The following is a 13,229-nucleotide window of genomic DNA, read 5'->3' as shown; positions in this document are numbered from 1 at the left end:
AGTAGTAGATTTCAGCGGGCAGTTAATTCCAAGTCACCTAGTCCAGTGGAAATGGCAGTATCTTGCAACTTTTTCCTTGCTAACTGGAAGGGGAAGTCCTTTCGTATTTACTTAAAATCCTTGATTGGCTTGTTAGTATTTCTACTACAGTTGGTACTTGGTTTCCAAAATAAACTGTTGTTTTTCTCTTGAGGTATCTGCACTCCTCAGATGTCTGGTTATTTTGGCCTATGAACTCATATTCCCATGGAGGTCCTAGCAGCTTGGCCTCACACCTACAGGAAATAGCTGAAAGGCAGCCCCTAATCTGGGTCAAGTCCAAAATTCAAGGGAAGCAGCAAGGACTACCCCCTATATGCAGGTTCTAACACAAGGCTCTAACTATATTATTAGCTGGGGACAGGATAGTGAAAGAGTCTTCTGTTTACTCTCATCCCATTGAGCAAATTCTCAGGCTACGGATATACCTTTGAACCCTCAGAGTAGTGGAACTTGAAGAAGGGAGTCTCCATCAGCTGTGCAAGGAGCAAGGTGATTGCCTGAGGCCAGGCAGTGCACCCCATCTTCAGCCACTCTGCACCCTGGGAGCACCTGGGCGCTGCTTAAATTACTCCCGCAGTCCCCTACAACTGTGCTTTGGTCTCACTTGATTGTGCCCCTCAAGAGAAGTCCCGCATTTGCTTTTTCCAAGAGTCCTGAAAATGATCTAGTTTGCAAACATTTCTTAAATTTCCTAGCTTGGGGCTGCTAGACCACAGAAGTAATATAAATTCAGACTGAAAACTACCCTTAGGAAAGGTGATGATTATTTATTACCATGGATGTGTGTGTGTGTGTGTGTGTGTGTGTGTGTGTGTGTTCCCCCACCCTCACCCAAAGCTCAGACAAGGGTAGACAAGCTTCTTTGTTTTCTACCTCAGCTAATGGATAGCTTTGCCTTCTGATCCACTGTAGCCCTCTCAGGATCCCAAGTTTATACAAAGTTCTTAGTTCCAGTTCCTCCCAGATCCTTTTCTCTGGACCCTCAAAGCTGTTAAAACCCAAGTATCTTGGTCACAAAGTTCTCTCTCCTTCTCTAGGGGAATCAGTGTTAGCAGCTGTTTACCATGTGGAACTGTAGGTTCAGCTCTGATTTTGGCCTTGAAATATTTTCCTTACTATCCTAACTATGCATTTAAAATGATACTTGCCAGGGTTCCTGGGTGGCTCAGTCGGTCAGGCTTCTGATTCTTGATTTCGGCTCCAGTAGTGATCTTAGAGTACTAGGATCAGGCCCCAAGTCAGGCTCTGGGCTCCTTGCAGGGTCTGCTCTGGATTTTCTCTCCCTCTCCCTCTGTCTTTCCCCTCATTTGTGTTCTAAATAAATAAATAAAATCGATAGATAGTTAAAATGATACTTGCCTTCTCGGGATGCCTGGGTGGCTTAGTTGGTTAAGTATCCTACTCTTGCTTTTGGCTCAGGTCATGATCTCTTGGACCAGGAGATCAAGCCCAGCATCTAGTTCTCCACTGAGCCTGAAGTCTGCTTGACTTCTCTCTCCCTCTGTCTCTTCCCCCATTCATGTGTATGTGCACACATGCACCCTCTCTCTCTCAAATAAATCTTTAACAAAATAAAATGATACTTGCCTTCTAAAAGAAAATAAACTTTTTTAAAGAAAAATGTGGCGGGGCACCTGGCTGGCTCAGTCAGAGAGCATGTGACTCTTGACCTCCAGGTCATGAGTTTGAGCCCCATGTTGGAGGTAAAGATTACTAAAAAAATTAACTCTTTTTTTTTTTAAGATACTTGCCTCACTTTATCCAGTACTTCTAGGTGTTCTATAGCAGAAGGGCTTTCAAATTCTCCAAACTGCCATGTGGCCCAAAATGGAGGGCCTATGGAATCCTAAAAAACATGCAAACACAAACATGTCCATGCTTCGGCCTCAGAGAATCCCAGCCTTGCATCCAGCCAGGGGCCAGGACCAGGGGTATATTGAAGATGCACCCCCCTTCAAGTGATTCTGATGGGTGTCTCCACTTAAAAACACTGGAACAAAAAATAACAGTATGCAAGAAGATTGTTTATATTTGGCTGGAAAATAACTTTTTCCTATTTTTCAAAAGGAATGAAACCTTTATTGGTATCTCCAGAGATAAAATGCTTTTGCTACAGATGATTGCCTTTTGATGGTTAGTTCTTTTTATAGCTAATTGGATGCAGAAGAGTTTGTTGGAATTATGTATTACTGTATAGTGGACAATTCCATTTTCTGAAAGGTATGAAAAAAAATAGATGTTTGCATCATGTTTCCTGCATGAAAACTTTCCTTGGCCAAAATTTTGCTGAGCTCTGAAAACATTTTAAAATTTTTGCATCGTTTGCTTTGGCCTGTCAGTATGCTGAAAACCAGTATTAGAGATTTTGACCTTTGGCAGTTTTGTAGCTGAATGGATAATTCAGCAATCTTTAATTGTGCCACTGATAAGATAACTGAATAAGTAAATGAAAATTTCCAAGTGCCAAGTACAGATATCCAGTTTGCAATTCTCACCAAAACCCATTAAATTCAAATGGATAAAATGTGCATTGTGAATACTGTACATAATATTGTACAGAATTTGCCCAGAAGATACAAGCTAAATTTTTCAAGTCACCTATCAGAATTATTGTTGACAATATGTGCTTTGCATAAAGGTGATAAAAATAGAAATTTTAAAAATTAGCTTTCTGCCTATTTCTTAGTTATCAAAAAATATTAGAAAATAAACGGAGGGGTGCCTGACTGTATCAGTTAGTGGACCATATGACTTTTCATCTCAGGGTTGTGGGTTTAAGCCCCCCGTTGTGTGTAGAGAGATTACTTAAAAATAAAATATTTTAGTTGGGGTGACTGGATCATGGGCACTGAGGGGCCACTTGGCTGGATGAGCACTGGGTGTTATGCTGTATATTGGCAAATTGAACTCCAATAAAAATTTTTTTTTATATTTTAAAGGAAAAAATGGAGAATTTTCTTCTGTTGTTTGGCAATCCTCATTATAATATCTAAGCAGTGTCTCCTTGCCCCAATTGAACCCGTCAAAAATCCATAAATCCATATTCCATATACCATAATTTTGTTAGAAGATTTTGTTTTGGGGGTGCCTGAGTGGCTCAGTTGACTAAGCCTCTACCCTCGGCTCAGGTCATGATCTCGGGGTCCTGGGATGGAGCCCTACTCTGGGCTCCCTGCTCCGCAGGGAGCCTGCTTCTCCTCTCCTGCTGCCCCCCACCACTCATGCATGCGCATGTGCTCTCTCTCTCTTTCCAATAATTGTTTTAAGATTTTACTTATTTATTTGAGAGGGAGAGAGACAGGGATAGCGACCAAGATAGCACAAGCAGGGAGGAAAGAGAGAAGCAGGCTCCCCGCCGAGCAGGGAGCCCAATGCAGGGCTCGATCCCAGGACCCCAAGATCACGACCTGAGCGGAAGGCAGCCGCTTAACCAACTGAGCCACCCAGGCACCCCCAAAATAAAAATAAAATCTTTTTAGGTAATCTCTACACCCATTGTGGAGCTCAAACTCACAACAAAGAGATGGAGTCACATGATCTACTGACTGAACCAGCCAGGCATCCCCATGAGAAGTTTTATATGAGGTATCTCATTTATTCCTCACAAGAACCTCCTGCTCATATTATCCACATTTTACAAATGAGAAATGAAGTAATGTGTAACACTGCATAAATGATAGGTCGGAGAGTTTTGATTTGAACCTAGAGATTGAACGTTTAAGAAGACTGTGCTGGCTCTTAAATTAAAAACACTAAAAAAGCACCCACATAGAGGCAGCTTCTCATGTCCTTCTCGAACCTCTGTCAGGTTCAGCCTACTGGCCTCCACTCTGGCCTCCCCATGTCCATCAGGGTGACCCAGAAGTCCTACAAGGTGTCCACCTCCAGCCTCCGGGGCCTTCGGCAGCCCCTTGTCCACAAGGGTACCTGGCACCCACATCAGCTCGTCAGCCTTCTCCCATGTGAGCAGCAGCAGCTTCTGAGGAAGCCTGGGCACCAGCATGAGTATGGTCTGGAGCTATAGTGAGGCTGGCGGCATGAGGGACATCACTGCCATCTCAGTGAACCAGAGCTTGCTGAGGCCCCCATAAGCTGGAGGTGGACCCCAGCATCCGGGCTGTGCACACCCAGGAGAAGTTGCAGATTGAAACCCTCAGCAAGTTTGCCTCCTTCGTCGACAACGTGTGGCACCTGGAGCAGCAGAACAAAATCCTCAAGACCAAGTGTAGCCGTGTGCAGCAGCAGAAAACAGGTCAGAGCAGCAAGGACAACATGCTCAAAAGCTCGAACAACAACCTTTGGTGGCAGCTGGACACACTGGGCCAGAAGCTGAAGCTGGAGGTAGAGCTTGGCAACATGCAGGGACTGCTGGAGGACATTGAGAATAAGCATGAGGAGGGGATCGGAGAGCACGCAGACATGGAGGATGAATGTGTCCTCATCAAGAAGGATGTAGATGAAGCTTACACGAACAAGGTAGAGCTGGAGTCCCACCTGGAAGGGATGACCGATGACATCGGCTTCTTCAGGCGGCCGTATGAAGAGGAAATCGGTGAGCGGCAGGGCCAAATCTCAGACACAGCTGTTCCATGGATCTGGACCGCATCACTGCCCAGGTCGAGGTCCAGTACGAGGACATCGCCAACAGCACCCAGGCTGAGGCCCACACCATGTACCAGATCAAGTATGAGGAGCTGCCAATATTGACGGGGAAGCACACAGGGATGACTGCTGTCACAAGAAGATGGAGATTTCCGAAATGAACCAGAACATCTAGGCCGCGATCGAGGGCCTCAAAGGCCAGAGGGCATCCTTGGAGGTCGCCACTGCTGATGCAGAGCAGCATGGGGAGCTGGCTGTTAAGGACTCCAGTGCCAAGCTTGCCGAGCTGGAGACTGCCCTGCAGCGAGCCAAGCAGGACATAGCGTGGCAGGAGTTCATGAACGTCAAGAAGGCCCTGCACATCGAGATCACCACCTACTGCAAACTAGAGGGCAAGGAGAGCCAGCTGGAGTCTGGAAGGCAGAAGATGGGCTGAGCTCAGCCTTCAGGGGCCTCATGAGCCCTGGCCTCGACTACAGCCTGAGCTGCTTCCAGTCCAGCTTCAGCTGCGGGAGAGCTCCAGTTCCTTCAGCTGAGTCAGCTCCTCCAAGACCATGATTGTTGTGAAACTGGGTATGCAGGTCGTCTGATGTCCTGTCCAAGTGAACAGCCACAGTGGTCCCTTCCAGCCTCCCTGCTCCCGAGGCTGCCACAGAGCCTCTGGGGGAAGGAGTTGTGCAGGGTTACATCAGAACAGGAGACACACTGGAGGCTCAGCTCTAGCCATCAGCCTACCCTTGGGGGCATCTACTGCCTTGGGTACTCCCTTGCCCATGTCCCCAACTAAAAGCCAATTCAAGTGTCTTTTCCCAAATAAAGCCTCAGATGGCCCTGCCACCCACCCCTCTAATTTTTTTTAAATAAGTAAAATTTAAAAACTTAAAAGCACAAACACAAACAGGAAACCTATTTAAAGAGCGACCTAGGATCACAATGTTTAACATCAAGTTTCATTGGCTAGACCCCTCCAAATATATCCTAAAACCAACAGCCTATCATCTCCACTGCCCCTCACTGGGACATCACAACCAGGGACTTCAGTGGTTGGACATCAGTGTGCCCTTGGGATCGGCAGTATGGGCATCACCTGGGAACTGGTTAGAAATGCAGATTCTTCATCCCTCCGCTATCCCAGACCCAATTACTCTGAACCCCTGGGGGGTAGGAGTGGTGAGCTGTGGTTTAAAGGGCCCTCTGATGCACATTCAAGTTTAACAACGGGCCCAATAGAAAGATACATTTATCCTTTCTTCTGACAGCTTTGCCAACTTTAGCCAGTCTTTACTCAACCATCTGTCTTTTAAGAGCCACTCTTCTATCTTTATAGAATAAAATTTCACCTTCAAGACCACAGTGATCTTCAGTTCTTTTTTGTGTGTGTGTGTGTGATCTTCAGTTCTTCTCAAATATGTGCTTACTTCAACAGCTCAACTGGATCTGCATAAACCAAAACCTCAGGTCTCCTGTGACCCTGATAATTTCCAAGGCTTCATATGCATAGAATTCTTTATACTCAAGCATGAGGCACCTGGGTGGCTCAGCTGAGTGTCCCAACTCTTGATTTTGGCTCAAGTCATAACCTCAGGGTCATGGGATCAAGCCCCACATCAGCCTTTTCACTGGGTATGGAGCCTGCTTAGGATTCTGTCCCTCTCCCTCTGCCCTCCTCCTGCGCCGCTCTCTCCCTCTCACTAAATAAAAAATAAAATAAACAAATAAAAATAATTTTTTATCCTAAAACAGAGGTTAACAACAAAAATAGTTAAAAAGGACTTCTCATCTCTGCTTGTGCCCCTCAAAGAACATTAAAGGTGACTAAAATTAAAAGCCTGAAAACATCAAATCCTTATATGTCAATATCTCAACACAGCTGGAAAAAATTACTTAAATATCAAGGCCAGGCAAGGATATGGAGCCACGGGGACTCTCTCACATTATTGGTGGGAATATAAACTGGTACATCTGCTTTGGAAAATTTTTTAACAACAAATACTAAATATACAGATATGTCCACTCTATGACCCAGTAATTCTACACCTGGACATACACCCAACCTAAATGAGTGATTATGTCTACCAGCATATATATATATGCACACACATACACACACACATATATATATGCACACACATGCAAACTAGAATGTTCATAGTATTTATAATAGACAAACATTGAAACACCCAAATGTCTGTCAAGTAGACGACAGATAATTAATTTGTGGAATATTACAAATAACCTGCCTTTAATTAAAAAATAATCTGCTTTTGCGACCAACAATATTGATGTCTTATGGATGTAATGTTGAGTGAAAGAAAGCAGACACAAAAGAATACATACTATATGATTCTATTTTTATGAAGTTAAGTAAACAAAAATTAATCTATGGTGATAGAAACTAGAAGAGTGATTACTTCTTGGTGAGCAGACCAAGAAGGGGATGAGGAAGATATGTGGGGTGCTGGTATGTTCTGTATCTTGACCTTGGTGGTGTGTAACCATCAAGCTCGATCCTTAAGATTTGTGCACTTGACTGTACATGAGTAATGTCTCAAAATAAAAGGAAAAAGTGAAATCAATGAAGAATATTAAAGGGGATATGAATCATAACTACAGCAACAGCCTTAAGGTCAGCTTTCCTCTCCTCTCCAGTTCATTAACCAAACCCCCAAACTCTCTCTGGCATCCAGCACATAGGTTTTCCTTTCACTCTCCCTTCTTTCAAACTTAATCCCAGGTTTAACTTGGCTTTACACTAAATGTTTTCCTCTTGTTCACCACCTCTCAGGTCTGTCTCCTTTTAAGTCCATCTCGTTCTTCCAACTCTGCATCCTGAAAGATCTCGAATAGGATAGCAAAGACAAAATTCTCTTTACTAGACAGTTATGGGGAGAGACGTACAGAATGCTCAGCCAGTAATATATCTTGTTTTCTCGTATACTTAGGTATGATGTTAATTAAACTTTCCTATAGAAAAGGTACCACTGAGTAATTATTTCTTTTTAATGATAGTGGGTATCCGTACAAACAACAGATTTTTCACTTAAAAAGCAGTAAGCTTTGATCTTGCTCTTCTTGGCAATATCTACTAGCCTTTACCAAGAATTCCACGCAGCATGCTTTTGTTTTTTGTTTGTTTTTGCTGAAGGTTATAAAAGTAAAATTGGGAAACAGCAGGGCTTCTGGAGAATGGCAGAAAAGCCAAATTGCAATTTCCTAAAATATGGATATTGGCAGCACATGTCAACTTTAAAAGGAACTGTGATTGGCATAGAGCACAGAAATAGTCAATAACACTTCCCTGGTATAAGTCCCCAATGTAAAATTTATAGTCTTTGACCATTTTTTTCCTCAACCTAGGATCTGAGACTATCTGAAGTTTAGCAGATATATTCTCAAAGATCTGCAGTAACTTAACCCTTTAAAAACAGGCCTGTAGGAGGTTAGGGGCTAGGAGGAGGGGGCTAGGAGGAGGGGGGAATAGAAAGATATTATTTAATGGGTTCAGAGTTTCTCTTTGGAATGATGAAAACGTTCTGGAAACAGTGATGATGGTTATATATCATTGTAGCTGCACTAAATGCCACTGAACTGTACACTTTAAAATGACTAAAAATGGGGATGCCTGAGTAGCTCAGCGGTTGAGCATCTGCCTTTGGCTCAGGGCGTGATCCCGGTCCAGGGATCGAGTCCCACATCGGGCTTCCTGTGGTGAGCCTGCTTCTCCCTCTGCTAGTGTCTCTGCCTCTCTCTGTCTTTCATGAATAAATAAAATCTTTTTTAAAAAGGCTAAAAATTTAATTTTTATGTTATGTGTATTTTATCACAATTTTTAAAAAACAGGTGTGTAGGGAGTTCCATTTCCAGTAATATGGTATATTTAGCCATCCTGAAAAATCTCCTAGGACAAAAATACACAAAATAATAGAAAATTTTAAATATTTTATAAATGCGTGGTTGAGGTAGAGGAAAGTAAGGGAAATCCTCAAGGTTTTAAAAAAATTCAGGATGAGAAAAACATGAATTCAGAGCAGGGAGTGAGCTTTGAAACAGGTAGCTGCCCTGATGTCATCTGCTGACCTGAGCTATTTTAATGGGCCCTCAATAGGAACAGAAAATGTGGAAACTAGACCCTCAGTGAGTGAACTAGAACAAACCAACCATCCCCAGAATGTGACAGTAAAGAAGAAACTTGCCCCTCTTGGCCGTGGCTATAGATGGAAGAGAGAAAAAAAAAGGCCCCTATGACATTTTCTAATTACAAACTAGCCTCTAGCAGCTTTGGTGCCTATAAGTCTTGATAATTCCTGTTGCTTCTAGATGTGGCCTCTTTACCTGAATCTTTTTTTAAAATGTGAAAAATCATAATAGATAATTTTTCAGTAAAACTCACCTAATTCATTCACTTGTTCTTCATATGACACATTTTTCCAAACCTCTTACCCCTCCCCCCCCAACAGTCTTCCTCTGGGCACTTTCTATTTTGTTCCAGTGTCCTCTTAAGGAATGATGGCTACTATGGAAAATAATAAGAAGGATTTGGCTCAATCTGTGCAGAGTAGAATAGGACTATTACTGCTTGTGATTGGTGTAATATTTATCTACTACTTGATAACAAATAATGCTAAAAGTGAGTGGCTTGAAGTAAGATTTATAATCTCACTGTTTCTGTGGGTCAAGGATCTGGGCATAGCTTAGGTGGGTCCTCTGGCTCAGGGTCTCTCACAAGGTGGCAGTCAAGTCAGCTGGGCCACAGTCATCTCAAGGTTCAATGGGGGAAGGATCTGCTGCCAACCCTGCTCCTGAGGTTGTGGATAGTCTTCAGTTTCTTCAGGCTGCTGGTCTGAAAGCCTTAATTCCTCACTAGCTATTGGCCAGAGGCCACCCTCAGTTACTTGCCTCTCAATAGGACAGCTTATAAATACAGTAACTTGTCTCATCAGAGTGAGCAAATGAGAAGAGCCAGAGAGAGAGAGAGAGAGAATATAAGGAAGCTAGAAGTCACAGTCTTTTATAATCTAATCATGGAAGCCACACCCCATCATTTTGGCAATAATCTATTTATTAGAAGCACATCAGTAGGTCTAGCCCACACACAAAGGGAGGGGATTACACAAGGCAATGATAGATCATTGGGAGACATTTCAGAAGCAACCTACCACAACTGGACACCATACCTCTAATCCATCTAATTGGGACCTAAAAAATTAATGATTTAGATTTAAGTGACCCCTCAGATTAGTGGGGCCCTTAGGTACTTGGCAAAGGTAAATCTTACCCTTCTCTGGAGGAACTGACCTTAATTAAGCTCAGGCATTAATTACTTCCACCAGAGAGAATTCGAACAAACAGGAGTTTGCAATAAAAAGGGAAAAAACACTATCATGAGCAATAATTAGCAAAAATAAAGGATCAGAACAGCCAACATTAGAGATACTGGAATCATTGGATACATGATATATAATAAATAAGCATGTTAAATATATAGAATTGAAAATATAATTAAGGAAAAAGGCAAAGTAAAAAAAAAACACAACAAATCAGATTTGAAACAAAACCAAATATAATTTCTAGAAATTAAAAATAAAATTGCTAAAACTGGAAAATCAATGGACTGGTCAGAATAGCAGATTAAACAAAGTTGAAGTTAAAAATAACGAACTGAAAGATGGATTTCAAGAAACTGCCCAGAATGCAGGATGATAAAGACATGGAAAATGTTAAAGAAAGGGAAAAAGACATAGGGGATAAAGAAGCTATTATATCTAATCGGACTTTCAAAATGAGGAAGGAAAACTCAAGGGAAAAAGAATATTCAAAGTGAGAATGGCTAAGAATTTATCATGTTTAAAAAAAAAAGAATTTGCCATGTTTGGTGAAGATGACAAAACATAAAATTCAACAAGCCGAATAGTGCTGGATACCTACCTAGCTTTCAGCTCCACATTCATCCTACTATCCCTGTCAAGGTAGCACTGGGGTTGGATGTTTGCAAACTGCTTTCCCAGACTCCTTTAGCAAGTGGCTTCCTCCTGGATTCCACCAATAAGAGGCACTAGTACCGAATCATAAGTAGAAAGAGGGTACTAGCAGGAGTTCTTCTCTCAAATTTGCTCACTTCCTATTTTTCCTTCTGGCCACTAGCCCTTAGCCACAACATTTCCTCCAACCGTCCAGCCCAATCGTTCCTGGGATGGTGGCCCCCTCCACCACCCTCCAAGGTTCTGGTAGCATCACACCCTCCCAGTTCTATGCCTGGGGGGCATAGTATAGGCCTAGAGATGTGCTAGCTGCTTTATGCTTTCTAATCTCCCAGCTACCTCACCTTTGTTCCTCTTTCAACCTTCCAATATATGTGTAGCCAATTCCCTTATAAAATCCTGTTTTGAGGGATCCCTGGGTGGCTCAGAGGTTTAGCGCCTGTCTTCGGCCTATCTTCGGCCTGGGGTCCTGGAGACCTGGGATCGAGTCCCACGTCGGGCTCCCTGCATGGAGCCTGCTTCTCCCTCTGCCTGTGTCTCTGCCTTTCTTTCTCTCTGTGTCTCTCATGAATAAATAAGTAAAATCATTAAAAATTTTTTTAAAAATCCTGTTTTGAAGTACCTAGCATGGTTGCCATTCTCCTGCCTGGACCCTGACCCATATAGCAACAAATTCCAAGCAAGTTAGAGAAAAAGAAATGAACATCTAAATACGCCAGAGTGGAACACTAAAAACAAGGCAGATTACCTAAAACAAAAGACAGTTAAACTGGCAACAGACTTCTCAACAGCAACAATATAAGCCAGAAAGTAAGTAACATTCTCAAAATGCTGAGTGAAAACAACTTTCAACCTAGAATTATATGACCTATGAAACTATCATCTAAAATAAGAGGGAGGGACGCCTGGGTGGCTCAGTGGTTTGGCGCCTGCCCTCGGACCAGGGTGTGAGCCTGGAGACCCAGGATCGAGTCCCACGTCAGGCTCCCTGTAGGGAGCCTGCTTCTCCCTCTGCCTGTGTCTCTGCCTCTCTGTGTGTGTGTCTCTTATGAATAAATAAATAAAATCTTTTAAAAAAATAAATAAAATAAAATAAAATAAGAGGGAAATCAAGATATTTTCAGACAGGCCATAAGAGAATACTTTTACTTTAATACTTTAGAGCCTGCTGAATTAAATAACAAGGATGCACCGAAGTTTTGTTTAAACCTTGGAACTTGGGATTTAGAATTTTGTTTCCCACCTTTGGAAGTCCAAATGGCTAAAGCAGAGCAAAATACACCACCGCAGAATATGCCTCTTTGGCATATTAATTTAAACTAGTGTTTTTGTTTTTGTTTTTAGAAACAGCAAACATGGGAGAAGCTCTGAAAACTGAATACAAGTTACCCTTTGTAAGAAATATTTAAAAGGCAAATCTCCATTTGTAGCGGTTTCTCCTTCTGTACCAGAAGGAGGATGACTCTTAATCTCCCGAAACCCTTATCAGTACAGAAGGCAACAACTCAAAACTGCTTAACAGCCTTACCCTTGTTTATTGTGCTTTTCCTGGTCACCTCCCATAACCGGCTCCCCCACCAAGGTCTTTTGCTTTTAGATGAAGATGATATTTAAGGTGGTAGCTTGGGCCATTTTAAGGAGTTACTCCATTTTCCTGGGTCTCTCCCATGTATATAGGAGGTGTACATATTATTAAGCTTCTGTTTGCTTTTCTCCTGTGAATCTTCTATTATGGGGGGGCAGTCTCAGCCAAGAAATTGAAAAGGTAGAAGGAGAATTATTTTTCCTCCTCTATATGGCAAATGCCTACTTCCACATCATTTCTGCAACCTCTGAAAATTTGTACAACCAGTGATCATATGATGGAGTAGGTATCATCATATATAATTAGTGAAACAATGTGAATAATATGAGAAAGATGTGTCACTTGCATCTACTGAAAACATTTTAATATTCACTTTCAAACATACACAGAGTCTAAAATAACTTGAGGTGAAAAAAACCTATACATGCTAAGTTTAAATTCATCACTTGATTAACAAATGTATACCCATTACTGAAGAGTAAAATGCTGTGATAATTATAATTTTTTAAACTATTAAGTTTATGCAGAAAACCAACTAAGAATATGCATTGCTTGGCTTTTGCTAGGCTATGCTGTAGCAACAAACTCTAAAATAAAGAGCTATATTTAGTTTTTTGTTCTTCACTTCCACTTAGGTCATAAACCTTCAAGAAAGTCTCACTAAGGAATTCCTCACATCTTGCGAGGGTAAATTAATGGCAGAAAGTTGGTTAGCCATGTCAACATTTCACAAGCAGGAAAAATTCCAAAGTCCTGTTCAATAGCATCCTTGATAAATCATCTTCAATTTATACATGAAAAAATAATGTAAAGTATAAGAAGAATAAAAGTATTAAAGCAAAACAAGGTTTCAAAACCACATTTTATTCCCACTTATCAAATTTCAAAATAATAGACTTCTTGAGAAGGCTTTGAGAATTCCTTATAGTTCTGTGCCTGAGAAAGCTAAAAGTTAAAGAAAAGTCTTATTGATGATATTACTATAGACTATAGGCCAGCATGGTTTCTCTTTTAAGGGCCAG

The 13,229-nt window shown here is 41.8% G+C and overlaps 1 pseudogene; it reads left to right on the top strand.

Moving 5' to 3' along the window:
* The first annotated feature begins 3,883 nt into the window (after window positions 1-3,883).
* Window positions 3,884-5,202, top strand: LOC140628565 (keratin, type II cytoskeletal 8 pseudogene; annotated as a pseudogene).
* Window positions 5,203-13,229: the final 8,027 nt, after the last annotated feature.

This window comes from Canis lupus, chromosome X (assembly GCF_048164855.1).
Source record: "Canis lupus baileyi chromosome X, mCanLup2.hap1, whole genome shotgun sequence".
Classification (NCBI taxonomy): domain Eukaryota; kingdom Metazoa; phylum Chordata; class Mammalia; order Carnivora; family Canidae; genus Canis; species Canis lupus.
Note: the sequence above shows the minus strand (reverse complement) of the source record. Positions and strands in the feature narration are given on the sequence as shown.